Source organism: Bubalus kerabau, chromosome 2, assembly GCF_029407905.1.
Source record: "Bubalus kerabau isolate K-KA32 ecotype Philippines breed swamp buffalo chromosome 2, PCC_UOA_SB_1v2, whole genome shotgun sequence".
Taxonomy (NCBI): Eukaryota; Metazoa; Chordata; class Mammalia; order Artiodactyla; family Bovidae; genus Bubalus; species Bubalus kerabau.
Window position 1 is genome coordinate 17,583,779 of NC_073625.1, and position 22,310 is coordinate 17,606,088.

At 38.8% G+C, this 22,310-nt stretch overlaps 1 long non-coding RNA gene across 1 annotated transcript in view; it reads right to left on the reverse strand.

The window, feature by feature from the left end:
- The window catches only part of LOC129643057 (uncharacterized), a 329,392-nt gene extending 315,099 nt beyond the window's left edge, over positions 1 to 14,293 (reverse strand). Inside the window, exons 1-2 of the long non-coding RNA XR_008710038.1 lie at positions 14,090 to 14,293; positions 13,560 to 13,624 (exon numbers count right to left, since the gene is read on the reverse strand). This is a non-coding gene — a long non-coding RNA (uncharacterized LOC129643057). The remainder of the gene's footprint in view (positions 1 to 13,559; positions 13,625 to 14,089) is intronic.
- Between the last annotated feature and the right edge of the window lie 8,017 nt (positions 14,294 to 22,310).

The window sequence follows — 22,310 nt, forward strand, 5'->3', positions numbered from 1 at the left end:
TGTGACATAGCTCAGGAGAACACTGAATAAGAGGAACCAGTTAGAAGAGCTTAGAAGAGCTGAAATGCCAAGCAGGGTACAGGCAGTAGTAGGAAGAAGCTATCTTTAGGGAGGCTGGAGAAACTGTGGGAAAAGATGCTATTATCGAAGCACAGAAGAAGGGCCACCTGCAGAGACCTGGGACAGCGGATTGTGTAACAGGAAGTGGGGTCAGGGAAAGAATGACCCCAGAAGGTGAGCTGGTCTGGGGTGGCTGGAGCCAGAAGAGGAGGTTCAGTCACTTTTGGAGATGCATCTGAGAAGTTAAAAGACAAGGGGAGAAAGAGAAAGAAAGAACGAACTTGACTTCTCCCAATTTCCAATCTCCTGTCATTTCTTCCCATTGCTCACACCTACTTAGCAGCCAGTGGGAATGTAGTTTTCAGGGATCAGCTCTGAGATACAGACATACACAGGGGGAGCATCTTATATCCAGCAGACAAATGGCCTGCACATCCAGGGGCAGTGTTGTGGAGATATAACCTGCTATATCATACAAGCTCTAAAGGGCTCTGGCTCTCATTGAATCCTCTGCTATCACCATCCTGAAATTCAAAATATTGTTTGAACAGAGTCCTGCATGTTCATTTTGCAGTGGGCCTATCAACCGTGAGACCCTTCTAGCGCACAGCATGGTTATTGCAACTGTACAGATGAGAAGACCATGGCTCAAAGATTTCATTCAGTTTACTGGGGGTTTCGGGGCTTCCCTGGTGGCTCAAATGGTAAAGAATATGCCTGCAATACAGAAGACCTGGGTTCAACTTCTAAGTCAGGAAGATCCGCTGGAGAAGGGAATGGCTACCCACTCCAGTATTCTTGCTTGGAGAATTCCAAGGACAGAGGAGCCTGGTGAGCTACAATCCATGGGGTCACAAAGAGTTGGACATGACTGAGCAACTTACACACACACACACACACACACACACACACACACTGGGGGTTTTATAAAAGTGAATAAAGTGAAATTTGAAGCCAGCCTGGTATATTTGAGACCAAAGTTCACACTATTTCTAGTAAGCCAAAGGTCAATTCCATCTCCCAGGACAGTACTAGAAAGTAGAGGGCGAATCATGCAGGTAAACCTCTTCCAGCTCAGGAAAGGACTCACATTTTCTGCCACTGCAATCCAGAGGATAATTCTTGCTATTCCCTTTGGCCACCACAAGTCCAAATAAACATTAACTCAGCCTTTGGGGGCTTGTTAAGAGCAGCTGAAAAGATGTAAAAGTATGTAAATAGAATTTCTCCTGCTTCTCTGCTGAAGAAGCAGCGCAATTCACAATGGAGAAATACAGCATTCTTTTTTCCTTCAAAATTTGCCTTATAAGAGAGATGTAAAGGAAAAAATACATGCGGACTTGACTTCAGTGGCCAATTCCCTTCCCAACCCGTATTAAGAAATGAAGTGAAACTGTAGGTGCCAACTTCTCTTCCAAATAGCAGCCAACTCTCTCCCCTTATTCCTTTGTCCTCTGTCAAAATTTAGACCTTAGGTTTTCCCACAATAAAATCTTCTTAGCCTCACTTTCTGATGTAATCCTGGTCTTACTAACAGCTACACCAGGAATTCAGCCAGACAAATTTGGCAGGAGTCAGCTCACGGGGAATATTAATTAATACAAAGAAGCCCTAACGCAATTAGTGTAAATTCTCTATCTTAATATTGCAGTGATCATTCACTGTTAGTTCAGAAACCTCATATGGTCTTTGCCTTTTGTACATCTTGTGCGATTTGAGGCAGAGTTGAATGCTACAGTATTTGACACAACAATACATTATTATTGTTCAGCATCATGTCACAAAATAAATTATCTCGAGTTAGTCATCATTATCACCTTCCGGCCCCTTACCCCCTGCTCTAGCATTCCCTCTCTACAGGGTTCCATGCAATCTGAGCATACAAGAAAAGCCTAATTATCAGAGGTTCATCCACAGAGTGATAAAGCTCAAGCCAACCTCTGAGATCAATTCTACACCCATTCTAGACAGATAAGAAATGTGATGCCCAGAGAGATGTAGAGACAGGTCCTGGGGCTTCTGGCCTAATTAGAATGTAAAGATGATCTGAGGCAAACCTACCACTGTTTCATATTCTTTTCCTGGGATAAGCTCAATTTCTCATTCCCCAGGTACAGTTTCGTAACAGTCTATTGAATATTCACTCACTAAACATGTGTTGAATATCTACTATGTACCAGGCAGGCAAACTACTGAAGACTTAAAAATTAATAAGACACAACCTCTACTTGAAAAAGCATGGAGTCGTGAGAAGTCTTAGACAATTTTCTCACCATATGACTGTAATTCATATCTGAGGCTATGACATGAAGCAGGGAAAGAATGACTAAGTCTTGTAAAAAGCAGAGCAAAAACTTAACAGAGGAGGTTATCTCTTGAGTACTGACAATATAGACCAGAGTCATCCATAAAATTATCATCACTAGTAGCAGTAAGATCGCTCAGCTAAAACAGAGATAACTACTTTAAGAATATAGACCTGAAGTCTATTTGTCAATTTGTCAACTTCTGGTTTGGGAAAATGATGGTATCAGATTTAGAACTGCCCAGGTACTGAGACAATCATTTACTTTACTCTGAAGTGCTTGAATTTCTACAGGCACAAAATTTCAAGTTTGTAATTATAAGAATCACCTGGAGGGAAGAATAAGCATCTCCAGATAGACATGCTTCTCAGTATTTGTATAATCAGACAAGTTTGGGGAAAACAGCATTATTCTATTTCATCCAGGTCTTATTGAGAAAGACTTTCACACTTTTGGGCTTCCCTGGTAGCTTAGATGGTAAGGAATCCGCCTGCAATGCAGGACACCTGGGTTCAATACCTGGGTCAGGAAGATCCCCTGGAGGAGGGCATGGCAACCCACTCCAGTATTCTTGCCTGGAGAATGCTATGGACAGAGGAGCCTGGGAGGCTACAGTACATGGGGTCACATAGAGTCAGACACTACTGAGCGACTAACACGTTCATTTTTTTCACTTCACTTTTATACTTTCGGGGAGTGATTATGGGGACTGTGGGAAAAGACAAAAGCCATCTATCTGTAAGGGACTGGGGATCACTTGAGTTTTGGGTTCAGTTCCAGAGGGATCAATTGACAAGGAGCTACCAGAGACACCATTGAAATTGACATCAGTCCCATAAATCAAAGAGACCCTATGTGATCACACTGACACAGAGCTTCAGACAAGAGGGATGTTTAAGAGGGAGCATACCCTTGCTCAGGGTCATCATTAGAAAAAAGGAAGGAGGGATTCTTACTTTATATTCTTTAGTACACAAAAGAGCAAAGCTCTCCTTTACAAAGTATTTCCTTTAGGAGATGAATCAGAAGAAAATATGACCTGGTGATTTCAATCACTCTCTGTGTTAATTTTTTTTCCCCTCTTCTCATGTCTTCCTCAATTACCACTTTTATAAACCATCGCTGGCTTCTCTGCTTTCCTTCTCTTTCCCCTCTCCTCTCTCTTCCTTTGACCTTCTCTCTGCCCTTCCTTCTGACACTTTTTCTAGCCTCTCCTTTGACCCTTGAGCCTTTGAATTTCTCCAATCTTCCCCCCTTTCTGGAATGACATTCATTCCCCACCCCCAATCCCAACACCCCTGTCATCCTCCCTTTCCCGTCTCTTTCCTCTCATTTTCTAGATCCAAGGGTCTTGCTTAGCTTTCCTTCTGTTTTCCTTCCCACTGAGATATATATGCTCTTCAGAAATTTTAGCAAGTTTTATTTTTTTTTAAATTTAACAATAAAATAGCTACTGTTTACTCAGAACCGGTTATGTTCCAAATAACAGTATGGAATTTGCAGGTGTTGTTCCTTTAATCCTTTTAATAGCTCTCTGATACAGAGTAGTCTGGTTTCCCTGGTGGCTCAGACAGTAAAGAATCTTGCCTACAATTCAAGAGACTGGGGTTCGATCCCTGGGTCAGGAAGATCCTCTGGAGAAGGGGTGGCAAGCCACTCCAGTAGTAACCCACTCTTATATTCTTGCCTGGGAAATCCAATGGACAGAAGAGCCTGGCAGGCTGCAGTCCACGGAGTCACAGAGAGTCAGACAAGACTGAGAAACTAACATAAAGAACAGTCAGTTCCATGGTACAGAGGAAGCAGCCTAGGCTCAGAAAAGCTGACTAATTTACCCAAAGCACCATACATAGAGAAGACATTTAGTCATGTTTAATATCAGAGTCACCCAAAGTCACCGAGGCTTTGGGTCAATCCAGTAGTGGAGATTATAGCTAATAAACAAGGTAAAATATAAACTCATTGTTCTTTATGCTTGAATGATTTGGTGATTCTTAGCTTAAGTCATATCACTTATATCCACAAATATTATTGGTCTCAACTGTTATTGAACACAGAACTTTTCATTTCCTCTTGAGCTTTTTGGTGTTAACGAGAATTCTATAGGGACTTTATCTAGGGAACATAAATAGATATAACTATGGTTCCTGGATGTAATACTTCAAGTGCATTTGGCTTGATGGTGATTGTAATTTGGACCAGCAGAGGAACTGATTGCATAGGTCTGGTTAGAATTCATTCTACAGTAGAAACAATAAAGAACTAGGGAGAAACAGAATATGTGGTTTCTCATCTCAATTTGACTACCTACCAGCTGAGTGACCCTGGGCCTGAATTTCCTCATTGGTAAAACCAAACTATTAGACTAGATGGTCTCAAAAGTCCCTTCTATCAATACTTCAGCTTCTCTGGTAGCTCAGCTGGTAAAGAATCCGCTTGCTATGTGGGAAACCTGGGTTCAATCCCTGGGTTGGGAAGATCACCTGGAGAGGGGATAGGCTACCCACTCCAATATTCTTCGGCTTCCCTGGTGGCTTAGATGGTAAAGAATCTGCCTGCAATGCGGGAGACTTGGGTTCGATTCCTGGGTTGGGAAGATTCCCTGGAAGAGGGCATGGCAACCCACTCTAGTAGTCTTGCCTGGAAAATCCCCATGGACAGAGGAGCCAATCTATATTTTTTATTTATTTTTTAAATTCAGTCTATGTTTTAATACTTTTCTTATACCCCCAAATCAACCTGTTCAGGCAACTGAACTCTGCATGTGCCCAAGGACCGTCATAAGCCAGCATCCTTCTACCTTAACAGGGCACTTTAGGAATGAGATAGAGAAGGAATGGTTGTATATTTTGTGCATGGGTGGAAAGATTTTTGGGCTTCCACCCCACTGTTCACTCCACTAAGCTCCAGCCTTCCTAATATAATTAGTTGAGAAAATATAAAGCTGTTATCAAGGCAACTGACAGACACTCAAGTATGATTTTCACTCTGATTCATGGGAGGATGTTTTAATTACACCTAAGATGCTGCAGTAGGAATTAAACTGTATTTAATAAACAGAAAAGTAATAGATGTTCCATGACTGCAGGTATAGAACAGTCTTTTGGACTCTGTGGGAGAGGGAGAGGGTGGGATGATTTGGGAGAATGGCATTGAAATATGTATAATATCATATATGAAACGAGTTGCCAGTCCAGGTTCGATGCACGATACTGGATGCTTGGGGCTGGTGCACTGGGATGACCCAGAGGGATGGTATGGGGAGGGAGGAGGGAGGAGGGTTCAGGATGGGGAACATATGTATACCTGTGGCAGATTCATTTTGATATATGGCAAAACCAATACAATATTGTCAAGTTAAATAAAATAAAATAAAAAATAAAAGACACTATTGTCTTCTGCTGTCCGTGTTAGTTTTTTATTGCTTCTGTGACAAATTATCACAAGCTTATTGCCTTAAAACAACATACATTTATTATCTTACAGTTGTATAGAAGTCTGGAATGGGTCTCACAAGACTAAAACAGGATCTTCTCAGGGTTGCATTCTTGTCTGGAAACTCGAGTGTAGAATCTGATTACTTGCCTGTTTCGGCTTCTAGAAGATGGAAGCATTCCTTGGCTAGTGAATGAAATTCCTTCCTCCATTTTCAAAAGCAGTAATAATGACTTGAGTCCTTCTCCAGCCTCATCAGTCCCACCTCTTCTATCTCTATCTTCTACTTTTAAGGAAACTTATGATTAATTTAGACCCACTTGGAAAATCAAGAATAACCTCTGTGTTTTAAGATCAATTGATTAGTAGCCTTAATTCCATCTGAAACCTAATTCCCCTTTGCCATGTGGTATAACATATCATTTACAGGTTTCAGGGATTAGGGCATAGGCGTCTTTGGAACGTCACTGTTCTGCTTATTACCACACCATCCATTTTTTTCTGGGTTTAAAAGTTTGGTATGAACAGGAGCACTTTATGAATCCATAGGGAGAGAGCATGTGAGACCTTATGCCAGCATCAATCTCCATCAAGAAGCTTTGATAATCTTGCAATGAAAGTAGATGCTCACATAAGAATGAAGAGTCATTTCTTTCATTACTAAATAAGCTGACTTAGCCAATAAACTTAGAAATTAAGGATTTGTACATATTTCAAAAGAGCCTTCAGTTTATCTTTAGAGGAAAGAGATGGCTGATATATTTTACACAGTAGGATTGTTTAAGGTTATTTGGGTACCACCTCTTAAGTGCAAAAGATTTATTCCTTTACTGAGAACATCAATCAATAGCCTGCTAAAGAACACATATTTTATCACTTACCTGCAAGAATTTTAGTATGCCACCTTATGAAATTTTTGCCATAGCACTGCCTGTGAGCATAAATAAAACTAAATAGTATTGGCATTATTCAGCATTATGAATAAGGGGACTGACTGACAATAAAAAAATCAAGAATGATTAACTCTAACTCTTAATGGCTTTGGAACAGCTGGAGCCAAAAATCCATATACAAAAGTCAAAGAATGTCAATATGCTTATTTTCCCTATGAAAATTCTCCAGGAGTTCTGCTGGGTTTCTTATTGCTCTAGTCTTTCAAATGCCAACTGAGAAATAGCTGTCATTTTTATCATCATGTCAGGTCAACTGAAAGGAAATGCCAAAATGGAAAACAAATATCTAATCGCATCTAGAAAACTACTGTATGTTATTTCCTTATATCCCTATAGTTGAGACTAAAAATGTATCTCAATTTATTTCTACTGTAAAGTATGACATTTTCAACACAACAGGTAATTAAATTCTAATCAGGCAGTTATTTTACTTTAAATGGCCTTAAAATAATATTTATAATACCAGGGGTGAATAAGGAAGAAAAAAAAACACAGTTTTCATTCTTCATTTTTATGACAGAAGTCTCTGCGCCATAGAATAGCCCAACTTCAAAAATTTTTAAAAGGGCTTAAATTACATATGCATTTTCAACAACTCTAAAAACTCATTCTAGGTTTCCTTCTGCTTCTCTTTTCTATATATATTTTTATTGTGAATGTGTTGTTAGAGTAGTCAAATTACTAAAGAAATATCTGCAACATTAATTACATCTGAAGAAAGTTGGATAGTACATATTTGTATGAGTTCATTGTAAAAAAATAATCTAAGGCATCGATTGCCATTTTATGAGTTTTTCTTAAACAAGGTACTGTGAGTCCAGAAATGCCACCTATCATAACCACATCTTTAGTCTCAAGCCGAATCCACTTGCCACAGTGCTACCTGAGCCCCCTGGGATGATCTGCCTATGTACAGAGTTATATAATCAAAATACATTTCAACGGACTTCCATATGGTGACCAGTTGGCAACAAAATAAAACTGCATGTGGTTATATGCACAAGCTGTCTGGATGTTATAAAAAGAAAATTTTGACCAATATGATTAAATCAGGATGTATGTTAAAATACAATGGTTAAATTCAAAGAACAAACTAAGTGTCCCTCCCATGAGCAAAATCTGAAAAAACAAAGGCGATACATTCAAGTTTCCACAGGCATTTACAGACCAAATATGTCTAAAGCAGTTCTCCCATGGCCATATGTACACATAACTTTTTTGTCTTTTACTTCCCAACTCTCTTTTGCTTTCTGTAATTGTGTATTCTGAGAGAACAGTCGAGTTTGTCCATTTGGCAGAATGAGTAGCACATCAAGAACTGTTCTCAACAGGGGGTGAGATTTAAGTTTCCAGATGAATTTCTAGTATTTGAAAAAAAAATCCTAGATATAAAAAAAAGTAAAGCATAGAACCTATTAACCAAAGTAGCCGTGCTTTATTTCATCCAAGGGTTTTATCACCACAAAACTTTTGGGAAAAAATGTTATTTATAATAAGTTCATAATCTGTGCACGCTAATCACATATATATGTAATAAGAACAATAAGAACTGCTTTCCTCAGTAAGGTCCTCTCTCCTAGGCAGTATTTACAAGCCTTGAAAACTCCCACAGAATGGGCTTGGGTGCCATTTTACAAATGATGAGCAACAGACTCAAGGGATTTAAGACAAGCTACTCAAGGGTTACTGTTTGGAATTCAGAATTGTCTAGTTCCAAAGACTGATCTGTTCAGACCACAACAGTGAATTTATAATGCTTTTCTTCCTTTAGCAGAAGTCTTCAACATATAAAGACAGAGCAGGTCTAAGAGAAGTTGAGGTGGGGGAGCCCAGAGCCTCAAACCTTATTCCCTGCTCACTCCCATTGCCTTCTCCATGGCAGAATCTTTCTAGAATCTAAGTTATATATATATAACTTATATATATATATTCTTTCTAGAATCTAAGTTATATATATATAACTTATATATATATATATTCTTTCTAGAATCTAAATTATATATATATATAAGGGGGGGGCGCAGCTTGAAAACCTCTATGCTACATCAACCTGCTGTCTTCTCATCTTCATCAATTTCCATCATCTCTCCCCAGAGGAGCTTCTAGAAAGAACACCAAGACACCTCAAAGATGGATAGTGTGCCTGCTGGGCCAGGAATTAACAAAGCACATGGATATAAAGCATGCCTGTTATTCTCCATCATCGCGCTTAGCACAATTTTTAACTGTTTATCAATGTCTTTGTTTATATTCTGGCTCCTTCTCTAGACTGTAAATTCTTGGAGGGCAGAATCAGTGTCACTTTTATTTCTGTATTCCTCAGCACCTAGCACACAAAAGTCTTTGTCAACTGCCTGAAGACTGTTAAAAGTGAATTTGAGAGCAAGAACCACTTTTTATTCAAGTCTGCTTCTGAAAAGAAAACCCTCCAAGTAGATTTAACTAACACCCAGATTCATTTTCCAAGGAAGTCAACTCAACTGCCCAATTCTAATCCAAAGTCCTCTTAAAAAGGGATAACTGAAAAGCATATTTCAAAAAAAAGAGGAAGAAAGATAAAAAAGTACAATTCAACAGACAATTCACTTCATCTGCTTTCCATAACCAGAGTGCCTCAAAAGACTACATCTGGTAGAGTGACATATTAGTATAAATTATAAAATTCAAAATCTCAGTACAGGTTGGGAAGGCGCATACAGAACAGTTTCTAACTTCTACAGTTAATGGAGGGGGGGAACATTTGGTACATGTGGGTTTTCAGTTTGTTTGATTTTAATTTTTCCTCCACATTAAACATAACTATTGTGCAACTTTTTTGACATGCTCTCAACCTTGCATTTCCCCCAACATTGCATTTATTGCTTCCTATAGGACTAATCAAATTTCTCACTTAAAACCAATGCCTGAAGAGCTCACTTCAGCTAAACTCTTTGTGAAAGTTGCTCAGTCATGTCCAACTCTTTGTGACCCCATGGACTATACAGTCCATGGAATTCTCCAGGCCAGAATGCTGGAGTGGGTAGCCTTTCCCTTCTCCAGGGAAGAACACAACACAATCTAGGTCATTTTTTTTTTCCACATTCCAAATCTGCTTTAACTAAAAAAAAAAAAAAAAGAAGAAGAAAGCAGTCTGCTTCCCCCAAACAAGAAAGTCTGAAAAAATCTTCTAGCTTCCTTCTTTCTAAGGAATAAGCTTTTTCTTTTTACTCTTGATCATTGTTTCCCATGTTTTGAGCAACTTTGATTTGTGTGTGTGGACAAGGAACAAGCAGTCATAGGTGGATATTTGTCTTGGAAATCTTTTCATGGAGAAAGAGAATTCCAGAAACTGAGGCCCAGAGAAAGTCTTAAGTGTGGAAAGAGGATTAAAATCACCACGTGCATTCTAGAATAAGGACAAGCCTGTTAGATGAATAAGAACAGAATTCTAAATGCTTCTGATTATTCTGTTTCTATTTATGCTGCCCTGAGTGCCCACTGAAATAAGCTGGATACATGCAGTTGCATATTCTATTTGGGTATAATTTAATAGTCAGAAACAATATATCAGAAAAGGTCTGAAAAAAAGCAGCATGTGGAATAAATACATATTTTGGCACTAATAACCAGACCTGTCCTTTGCATTGCTTATTATGCCCCTAAAAATAAGTCATTTATAATCATGTGATCCAATTCCAGATTATCCCTTGCAGTGGTAAACTCAAAATAACAAAGCAAATGATGAGTTCTTTCAGATTCTCTGAAGTTTTTATTACCAAGACTCAGCGTCACTGGGTGTCATGAATAACCAGGCAACTCTAACAACTCAAACATCACCTAACTTTGACAGTTTCTGGATCGAGTGTGTGTGTGTGTGTGTGTGTGTGTGTGTGCGCACGCATGCTCTGTTGCATCCAACTCTGCAACTCTATGGATTGTAGCCCGCCAGACTCCTCTGTCCATGGGATTTTTCAGGCAAGAATACTGGAATGGATCACCATTTACTCCTCCAGGGAACCTTCCAGACCAGGGATTGAACCTGCATCTCCTGCATCTCCTGCACTGGCAGGTGGATTCTTTACCAGTTTCTGGGTTCAGTATAAACATTATCAACTATTCACCCTCTTTGGTTCTCCTTCTGCTGTTGGCCAGTTGCCTCTTGGCCTTTAGAATTTCATTAAAGTATGGGGTAAAAATCCTCAAATTTGCTCTATTTCCTCATATCTAATAAATAACTGGTATTTTGGTACCTAAAACTATGAGCTATCCTAAAAACAGACTTTTAATTTTTAATAAGTTGGCACCATATAGTGAAAAGAGCATGGCATTGAGGACCAGAGGACCATGGGGTCCGGAAGTAGGCTTGGCTGACTCTGCTAATTACTAAGCCTCAGATTTAGCTGATGAAGATTTCATCTGTTTTCATCAGTTGTGAGGTTTATAACTATCAGCCTCAGGCATTATTGTAATGATCAAATCAAATGAGTTAATTACATTCAAGTGCTTTATGTATTATAAAGTGCAATACAAATGTTATTTTGAGCTTGCCACCACTTAAAACTCTTGCACGCTATTCTTTGTAGGGCCGCAGGAGCAAAGTGCCGCAACACTGCTGGTTTTGGAATCACGTGTTTTCTAGAGACCCAAGAAAGAGAAGGAGAGACACAAAGACTATGAAGAGTGAATCTGATCTAAGCATCTCCTGGTCACAGATTCAGCCTCCACATTTCAGCTCTTGTCCTGCTCCAGATCCTTCTCTGCAACATACCTTGTCAATCTCTCCAGCCGGAGGCTCCACACCTTCTCCCTTCATTCACTGTGTTCTAACACAAACATCTACAGCAAGAGGCTTTTTCTTTACACACCTATTAATATATACGGTTGAGAAATCTCTCAGTTCAGCTTCATGTTTTCTATCCATCCAGCTGAAGCTGAGCCACAATCTCCCCACTCTGTGGCACAGCTTTAAACAAGCCAAACAAATCTTGTCCTCATTCCTCATAAGCCTATGTGATGCTGCCTGACCTGTGACCAAAATCCAGCAACTACTGTGAAGCCTTGGATTTCAGTTTCTTGCCTTTCAATCTCCAACTTGCTTCACTGTCACACTTTCCCTTCCACCATGTTTTCCTCCATTCCTGTACTATTCCTACGTCTTCCTTTTGGCCTACAAAGATCTGTATATTCAAAGATATGGTTTTTCCAGTAGTCATGTATGGATGTGAGAGTCGGACCATAAAGAAGGCTGAGTGCCAAAGAACTGATGCTTTTGAACTGTGGTGCTAGAGAAGACTCTTAAGAGTCCCTTGGACCACAAAGAAATCAAGCCAGCCAATCCTAAAGGAAATGAACTCTGAATATTCACTGGAAGGACTGATGTTGAAGCTGAAGCTCCAGTACTTTGGCCACCTGATGCGAAGAGCTGACTCATTGGGAAAGACCCTGATGCTGGCAAAGATTGAGGGTAGGAGGAGAAGCAGGCAACAGAGGATGAGATGGCTAAATGGTATCCCCGATCAATGGACATGATTCTGAGCAAACTCCAGGAGATAGTGAAGGACAGAGAAGCCTGGCATGCTGCAGTCCATGGGGTTGCAAAGAGTTGGACACAACTTAGCAACTGAACAATAATAAGTAGTCCATCCTGACCTAGGGTGATGTCATTCATCTCCACCTTTGGTCAGATGACATTTCCCAGTTCTATATCCAGGGCAAGTTCTTTGCTAGTAAGGCTAGATCTGTATAATCCAGACCCGTGTCCATGGATTGTCACTACATGCCTTAGAATACATAAGAGGATCCTGATAGTATTTAAGGATGTAATTCCCATTCCTTATTTAGAGAGTTTACAAATGTGAAACCTGGGGGCTAAAAAGGTTCTACAGATACCACAGTAATGCAGAGGGTCAGTGACAGACACCTGCAGGATGAATCAGGGTTTCATCCTCTAGTCCAATGTGTTTTCATCTCATTATCTTCCTAAACAATTTTCACTTGTTTCATCCTTGCTAATTAAAACTCTTTCCCAGTTATCATTGGGCCAGATGCAAATTCAGAATAGACAGGTGAAAAGGCTTGAAAGGTGAACGGCAGAATTGTGAAAGCCAAGCCATTTAAAAGGGATCCTTCTGCCAAAACATTTTCCACTAAAAGTGGTCCATGGCACTAAATTAAAGTATTAAAAAGTCAGACAATTTAATGGAGTTATATTTCACCTAACAGAGTCAAGGCTTCAAACGTTTTCAGGAAACAACTAACAATAAACCCGATGTGCTTAACACTCTGGGATTTATTTGATCCTGTTGGAATCATTCATCACCAAGACATTATTTCTGAAGCTCTATTTAAGAGCAATGTATATCTAACAGGGGAATCCAAAGGACAAAACCAAAACATGTACTCCCAGGACACTGTGTACCAACTTCATACAGCTAGGCCTTCAGTTGGAGTGTATGAAGTGGGTGACTTTTAGTTTGATGTAGAATTTCAATGTATTACTTCCTGAAATGGTACCATTTAGATCACTAATGTGACCTCCACATTGGCAACTCCAACAGAAAGTCTTCTGTCTTCTCAATCAACATGGCCTTGACAATGAGGTGCTTTCATGATACTGTGCACTCCTGGTTTATTCCCACCTTGTCAGTCCTAGCACTCAGTCTTTGCTGGTTTCTCCTTCTCTGTCAACTTTTAACACTGAAGTCCAAGAGCTTGGTTCTGAACTTTTTCATTTTCTGTATCTATGTTCTACCCAGGTGATCTCATCTAGCCAACAGACTTAAATCTTTATTCCAATAACTTCCAAATATATCTCTCAAACCCTCACCTCCTCAATGAATTCCAGACTTTTCTAGTTTACATCTTCACTTGGATACAAAGTAGATATCTCAACTAAAAAAAAACAAAACAAAACACTTAAAATGCAAATATTTCTAATAGCATTTCACCCTTCCAAAACAGTCCCCAAATAGTCTCTATCTCATTCTGTGCCACCACCATTTATCTAATTACTTAAGCCACAAATAGGCATTAACCTTAGTTGCATATCTTCCTTCCCTAACTATAATTATTTGATGAGTTCTGTTGACCTTATCTTCAAAATATATTCCAGGTGATATAATGGCTGGATTTCCTGCAGCCATTTTGGACCATGGAATGACCTTAACAACAGAAATTACACATGATAAAGATAAAAAGGCACCAAGATTTTTTTACCAAAGAGCACCATTAACAGCTCTTAACAAAGTTTTACATGAGAGAGAAATTAACTTGTTTATGTAAAAAAAAAATAGGATTTCAATTTCTCTTCTTCTTTTGCACTTACCCACTATTTCCACTCCAAGTACAGTCTCTTACCTGCACCACTGAAATAGCCCCATCTGGTTTCCTTGCTTCTCTTGTTTCTTGTCTTCCTACAGAACAATCAGTGATCTTTTAAAACTCTAAATCAGATAATGCCACTTCATGCTTAATGCTGTCTTTTGGTCTCTGGTTGAACTTCAAATAAAACGCAAAGTTTCTACACCCTCCACTTCCACTATCCATACCACTCTGCCCTTGAACAACAGACTCTGGCTACAATGGCCTGAATTGTTTCCACCTGAGAGTCTTTGCATTTATTATTCTCTCCACCTGTAACAGTCTTCCTGGTATGGCTGCCTCCTCCTCATTCCTAGGGTCTCCAAGCTCAAAAGTTTTCTTCTCAGAGAGTCCTTCCATACAGAGCAAAACTAAGGTAGCCCTGAATACTTTCCATCATATTACCTTCCTATTTTCTTATATATCCATGCTGGAGTTGTATTATCTCCTCACTTGTTTACATCTTATTCCCTGAATCCAAAGTCTATAAAAGTACCTGGACATTCCAAATGCTTACCACATTTTTGTTATGTACTGGTTAAATGAATAAAATCATTAATAGCTGGCATCCCTTCAAATTTTATAGTATTAAATATTCCATAAAGCATTTTGAACAAGATTAAGGAGAAGCTGTCTGACGTAGAGACCCAAACAAAATTATTAAAGCATTCAGAGGTAACTGGAACAAAGATTACCACTAATCCAGCAATTGTGCTTCTAGGTATAGGCCCAAAAGAAAGTAGAAATTTGACCAGCTGTTTATATACCAATGTTCACAGCAGCATTATTCACAATAGCCAAAAGGGAGAAAGCTATCTAGACAGCTATTAATAGATGACTGGATAAACACAATGTGGTCTAAACATACAATGGAATATTACTCAGCTTTAAAAGGAAATGAAACCCTGACACATGCTATAACACAGATGAACCATGAAGACATTACTGTTAAGTGAAATAAGCCCAGACACAAATGGACAAATACTGCATGATTTTATTAATATAAGGTACCTAGTACTGAGAGAGTCATTTCCTAGGCAGGTTGATAAAAAGTCCAGGGGTCCCCAAGGAGAGAGGGGTCTGGGATTCTCAAGGAAGAAGAAAGGACAAACTTTTTTTCCCCTCTATATTCCTTAGGATTATATAACAATAATGTATCCTGCTTGAGGACAGTCTGTGGAAAAAACCTTCTGGCTAATCTTGTTATCTTAAAATCTAAATTATGAGAGTAGGTCTAGTGAGGTCTTTACAACCTCCAGACATTCTTTTGATTCACTGTAATAAATAGTTGGAGAGTATATAACTCCATTGCTAACACTAGCAAAGGGGTACTCTTTCTGCCCTCTTCTGATGTCTATGTCAGAAGCTTTCTCTGTCCCTTTTATACTTTAATAAAACTCTATTGCACAAAAGCTCTGAGCGAGCAAGCCTTGGCTCTGGCCCCGGATTGAATTCTTCTCCTCCGGAGGCCAAGAATCCCGGCATCTTTTCGTGGTTCAGCAACAACATTTCAGAACAGGCAAATCCATAGAGATAGAAAGAAAACAGTGGTTACCACAGACGGGACAAAGGGGAGGATGGGGAGTTTTTGTTTAACCAGTATAAAGTACTAGTTTGGGAAGATGAAAACTTTCTGCAGATGGATGGTAGTGATGGTTGCCCAATATGTATGTGCACTTAAGGCCACGGAACTGTATACTTAAAAATGATTTAAATGGGGACTTTCCTGGTGGTCCAGTGGCTAAGACTCTGTGCTCCCAATGCAATGGGCTTAGGTTCAATTCCTGGTCAGGGAACTAGATCTCACATACTGAAACTAAGACCCAGCACAGACAAATAAGTAAATATTTTTAAAAATGATTTAAATAATAAATTTTGATTTCTCTATTTTTCTGCAATAAAAAAATTAGTTAAGAAAGAATCAGGATGGGATGGAAGTCAGGAAGGAACTGGGGTTATACCTTTGACCAAATTTATGACACAAATTCTTTTACATTTGATAAATATGAACTTTTCTCCTCAGTCCGTGGAAGGGGAAGGTACAGGATCTATAATAATAATTTTCCTTCTTCAAGGACAATAGAGGAAAATTACATTCTATTTTTTATCAGTACTGATTTGATATTTTTATAGATGTTGATATGACTATATATAAGACATAATAGCATGGAGAACAATTAATTCATTCTGTTTTGATGTTCATTGTCCAGAACAAAGCTATAAATAGCAGGTCATATGGCAGAGGGTAATTTATTCTTTCCAAAAATTCTATTAAACACATCTAATCAGCTAGATATTATTCTTCATGTCCAGACAACTAAAAATATATTCTATGAATGTGCATTATGCTATGGGTTTTCTCACATTATTCCAAGTCAGTGTTCCTTGTCCAAATCCTTGGGGAAAAGAAGGATTTAGAAACAAATGAGTATCATATAGAAAAAATATCCAAATGACTGACCTTTAATGTGTATGCAAATATTTGGATTTTACAATGCATAGATTCAAAGGATGTGAGAAACTCTGTCTGATGAGACACCAGTATCAGATGTGATAAGACAGTGTCAATGAGCCTAGTCTTCCTTCTTATTCCAAATTACACACTCCTCTACTTTGTCCTCATGTTAAAAGTAGTGAATCCATAGCTATATTAAAGAATACTGATTCTCTGACATAAATCACACCAATGTTTTCTTAAGCTAGTCTCCAAGGCAACAGAAATAAAAACAAAAATAAATAATGAGACAAAATCAAACTTACAAGCTTTTACACAGCAAGGGAAACCATAAACAAAACAAAAAGACAACCTATGGACGTGTAGAAAGTATTAGCAAATAGTGCAACCATCAAGGGCTTAATTTCAAAATAAACATCTCATGTAATTCAACAACAACAACAACAACAAAAAAATCCAATCAAAAAATGGGCAGAAAATCTAAATAGACATTTCTCCAAAGAAGACACACAGATGACCAATAGGTACATGGAAAGATACTCAAAATCTCTAATTATCAGACAAATGCAAATCAAAACTACAATGAAGTAGCACCTCACACCAGTCAGAATGGCCATCATTGAAAAACTTACAAATATTGAAGAGAGTGTAAAGAAAAGGGAACCCTCCTACTTCATTGGTGGGAATGTAAGTTGATGCAGCCATTATGGAAAATAGTATGAAGGTTCCTCAAAAAACTAAAGATAGAATTACCATATGATCCAACAATCCCACTCCTGGGCATATATCTGGAAAAAAAAAAACTATAATTCAAAAAGATACAATCACCCCTGTGTTCATAGCACCACTATTTCCAATTGCTAAGACACTGAAACAACCTAACTGTCCCTCAATAGATTAAACTGATCAAGAAGCTGTGGTACATAAATGACTGAATACTACTCAGTCACAGAAAACAGCAAAATAATGCCATTTGCAGCAATATGGAGGGAACTAAAGATTATCCTACTAAAGTGAAGTAAGTCAGAGAGAAAAAGGCAAATACCAGATGATATCACTTATATGTGGAATCCAAAATATGACACAAATGAACTTATCTACAAAATAGAAACAGACTCACAGATATAGAGAAAAGACTTGTGGTGCCAAGGGGGAGAGTGGGGCAGGATGGACTGGGAGTTTGGGGTTAGCAGATACAAACTATTACATACAGATTGATTAACAACAAGGTCCTATTGTACAACACAGGGAACTATATTCAATACCCTGAGGTAAACCATAATGGAAAAGAATATTTAAATGAATGTATATATACATAAAAATATGTAGAACAGAATTGCTATGCTGTACAACAGAAATTAACAACACTGTAAATCAACAATACTTCAACAAATTTAAAAAAAAAAAAAAAAAACCAGATCTGAAAGCAAGTTAACAAGTGAGAAGAATCTGAGACTATTTTTTTTTTAACCTTTTAATATTATGATTGGTGCTAGAAGCCATTCAGAGCAGCTGTTTTATGAAAACATAAATAGTTTTATTGCAGGGGGATAAAAAAGATAAGTACTTTTGTGAAGGTGTTAGGGCTGAGATAACAGAACTATTAGCTGGGAGACAAACATTTGGTTGGAATTCTCAAGAACGTCTCCAAAATTGGGGTAAAAATATATAATTGTTTCACTATAGACCAAATATTATATCCTTTATGGCAAAGTCAATCCAAATTGTGGAAATAGGCAAGTCTTTTTCATGTTCTGGACTAAGTTCTCTTTAAATAAGTTTGCTTATTTCTCTTCTGGTGCCCCAAAATATGTACTGGAATGTCAAATTATTTTAAGGGTTTTGCATATTTTGTGCAATAAGGTTTTTAGAAATTTTACTTTTCTATGAAAGGTTTTAGTGTCCTTTCCCTGCAAGATTTATAGTCACTTTCAATCTCTGGTTGTCTAATTAAGAATGAAACTTTAAGCAATATGTGTGTGGGAGCACTGAGAACAAGCAAACCCATCATCAGATCAAGGTCAGTTCAGTTCAGTCACTCAATCGTGTCTGACTCTTTGCTACTCCCTGGACTGCAGCACACCAGGCCTCCCTGTCCATCACCAACTCCCGGAGTTTACTCAAACTCATGTCCATCGAGTCAGTGATGCGATCCAACCATCTCATCCTCTGTTGTCCCCTTCTCCTCCTGGCCTCAATCTTTCCCAGCATCAGGGTCTTTTCCAATGAGTCAGTTCTTTGCATCAGTTGGCCAAAGTATTGGAGTTTCAGCTTCAGCATCAGTCCTTCCAATGAATATTCAGGACTGATTTCCTTTAGGATGGACTGGTTGGATCTCCTTGCAGTCCAAGAGACCCTCAAGAGTCTTCTCCAACACCACAGTTCAAAAGCATTAATTCTATGGTGCTGAGCTTTCTTTATAGTCCAATTCTCAAATCCATACAAGACTACTGGAAAAATCATAGCTTTGACTAGATGGTCCTTTGTCAGAAAAGTAATGTCTCTGCTTTTTAATATGCTGTCTAGGTTGGTCATAGCTTTTCTTCCAAGGAGCAAGTCTTTTAATTTCACGGCTGCAAGTCACCATCTGCAGTGATTTTGGAGCCCCCCAAAATAAAGTCTCTCACTGTTTCCATTGTTTCCCCATCTATTTGTCATGAAGTGGTGGGACCATTTGCCATGATCTTAGTTTTCTGAATGTTGAGCTTTAAGCCAACTTTTTCACTCTCCTCTTTTACTTTCATCAAGAGGCTCTTTAGTTCTTCTTCACTTTCTCTCAAAAAGGTGGTGTCATGGTTTTCAAAAGGGTGGTGTCATTGTTCTCCAAAGAGGTCCCCTGCAGCCAGCTCTCACTTTGGTCTTGATTACAGTCTTGCCTTTGCCAACTGGTTCTCCTCATTCTGGCTTTGCACAGCCCTGGCTGCCACTCAGCTCTGAGTTCCCTCTTTCCACATCATCACCTCTGAATATCTGACAACTTAATTTCAGGTCTCAGTCACTATTCACCTCTCTCCCTCTCAGCTCATCTTTTTCATCATTTCTTGATTAACTGTGGTGAATCACCTCCAGCTCTGGGACCTGAATTTGGTTCCTGCTCCAATCTTATCTTGGTTAGTGCCATGTTAGTTCCTGGGAATGACCTCCAACCTGGGATGTGGTACAGCAGTGTGAGTCTGACCAAGCCAGGCATAATAACAGCCATGAGGATATGCTTGGTCACCTATTAGCTAAAATTTTATTTTAGCCCTTTTACTAGGATTTGGATAAGAAAAAGTAAATGTAAAATGCAAAACAGTGTCAACACACAACCCCCTTTACATTGTTTCAGAAATGCCCTCTCTTCCCCCTTTACCTTGGTATCACCAGCACTGCATCTATCACTGGAAGTACTGTAGGAATGGAACGCCCCTAGTGATCCAGTAGCTAACACTCCATGCTTCCAATGCAGGGGGGCCCGGGTTCCCTCCCTCGTCAGGAAGCTAGATCTCATAGGCTGCAACTAAGAGCTCACATGCTGCAGCTAAAGGAAGACCCAGCATAGTCAAATAAATATATACTTTTTTTAAAAAAAGAAACTGTAGGAACCACTTATACCATCTGATTCAATTCCTTGATGTGACAAAAGAGAAAACTGATACACACTGCTTTATCTATTTCATTAAGAAGCAATTTAATTTTTTAATTAAAAAAAGTTGTTTAAATTTAATTTTGGTCATAATAATAATGATCACAGTCGTAGGAGTGGTGACAAATGTAGAGCCTGGTGGAATTAATGGAAAGATCCTCGGAATAAAAAGACCTGAGTCCTGATTCTACTTCCCCTTCTTCCCCTTGTGCTATTGACACAAGTCACTTCTTTCCAACCTCAGGTTGCTGGAGGGGTAAAAGGAGGGAGGTGATTGGAGTAACCCCCAAGTTTTCCTTCTGAAATTCTAATGTCCCTGATGATAAAGTTATGGTTTCAAAAATACCCTTACACTCACTTGGTCCATGACTGAGTCCATGTATTTCTAGCCATATGCAACTTATCAATATTTGAAGCCAAAATAAAAGTTAATCATAACCAGTATAGTATTTGCATAACAGTCTACCATTTCCTGAGCACTTACTGACAACCTCTCTCATTCACTTCTTATCAGTATAAGGTAAGATTGGATCACCATTCCACACATGAGGAAACATGTTCAAAAAGTTCAGTGACTTGACTTTCCAAGGTCTTACAGACTTTAGGAGGCAGAATCAAGGCATGAACCTACTGTTGATATATATATTCTCTTGTCATTATCTAACAGCTTCTTCATCATTGTTATAAAGAAATGGACAAATGCAACCATTAAAAGCATTATCAAAACATAACTCCCTCCTTTCCTCCATCCATCTCCCTTCTTCCCTCCCTTTCTTTCATATTTCTAATCTCTGCAAAGGTAGTGGACTCCTTCCATTTCTAGATATATGCTGGCTTTAACCACTGAAGCCTAATTTTATGGGGTTTTATGCTATTCTGTTTCTGATACTCTTATAATTAACCTCACTTCTATCTCACTGCATCTGCTCCACATACAGTATCGCTGCTGAGAAGAGGATAATTCTGTGTTTTTTTTTGCTACCAAGGTTTATAGTGTGAATTCAAAGTGATATAAGAAGACTGTTGTCCTAGAAAAACATTTTCCCCTTAGGGAAAAAAATTGCTTGAAATATTTTAGTTGGTATTACTAGTAGTCTTATTACCATTCTTCCACAGAAGGGAACAAAACACTCATGTTTTAAGAGGTGAACATTGAGTGTTCAATCAGGAGAAAACCTCTTTTAGACACATTAATTCTTTCTGTCTATTAAGTGTGGGTAATGCTAAAAGGTCAAGAGAGCATTCTTTACAGGGGTATATTCTTGCCATTGCCAAGAGCCTGATGCAAAATACATCATCATTCTCTAGCAATCATACTGTTATCATGAATGCATGTCTGCTCAGTATATGACTCTCTGAGACCCTATGGACTGTAGCCCCACCAGGCTCCTCTGTCCATGGGATTTCCCAGGCAAGAATTCTGGAGTGGGTTGCCATTTCCTCTTCCAGGGGATCTTCCCGACCCAGGGACTGAACCTGGGTCTCCTGCATCTCTTGCATTGGCAGGCAGATTCTTTACCACTGTGCCACCTAGGAAGCCCACTGCTGTCATGAAGAATGAATAGACCAGAGGTGGGGTATGTTGTATGCAACTTAACAAAGTCTATGGCTGCAAAACGGTTTTCTCCTCCCTCCATACATAAACACACACACAGACATATTCGCATACCTTTTCATACCCAGCAATGTACATTTTGACAGGGACCCAGCACCTGTTTTCATGACAACTTAGAGACCAAAATAGGCAGCATGTAGGCGGTGGTGCAGCTGAGTGAAAAGAAATCTGACATTGGCTTCAAGAAAGCTGGGTTCCCAACTCCTGCAGATACTATCTGTTTGCCATTTAAGCAAGTCATTCCAGTCTTTGGATCCATGTTTTCTAACTTAGAGAACTAGTCAGTAAATTTGATGATTTCAAAATTCCCTTCCAGATCGAAAGTTCTATGAACTCAAGAAAAGAGTTAGATACAGTATCTTTGCTCAGGTAGTCCATCCACTATATCCAAACTGCTTTTCAACCAGTTTTAGAGTTTGAACAATGTTTACACTTATAATTCACTTTTTCAGACCTGGGACAGGATGTATTTTCCATGATTATTTATCTATCCACAGATACTGCAGGTTCATTGCTTGTTAAC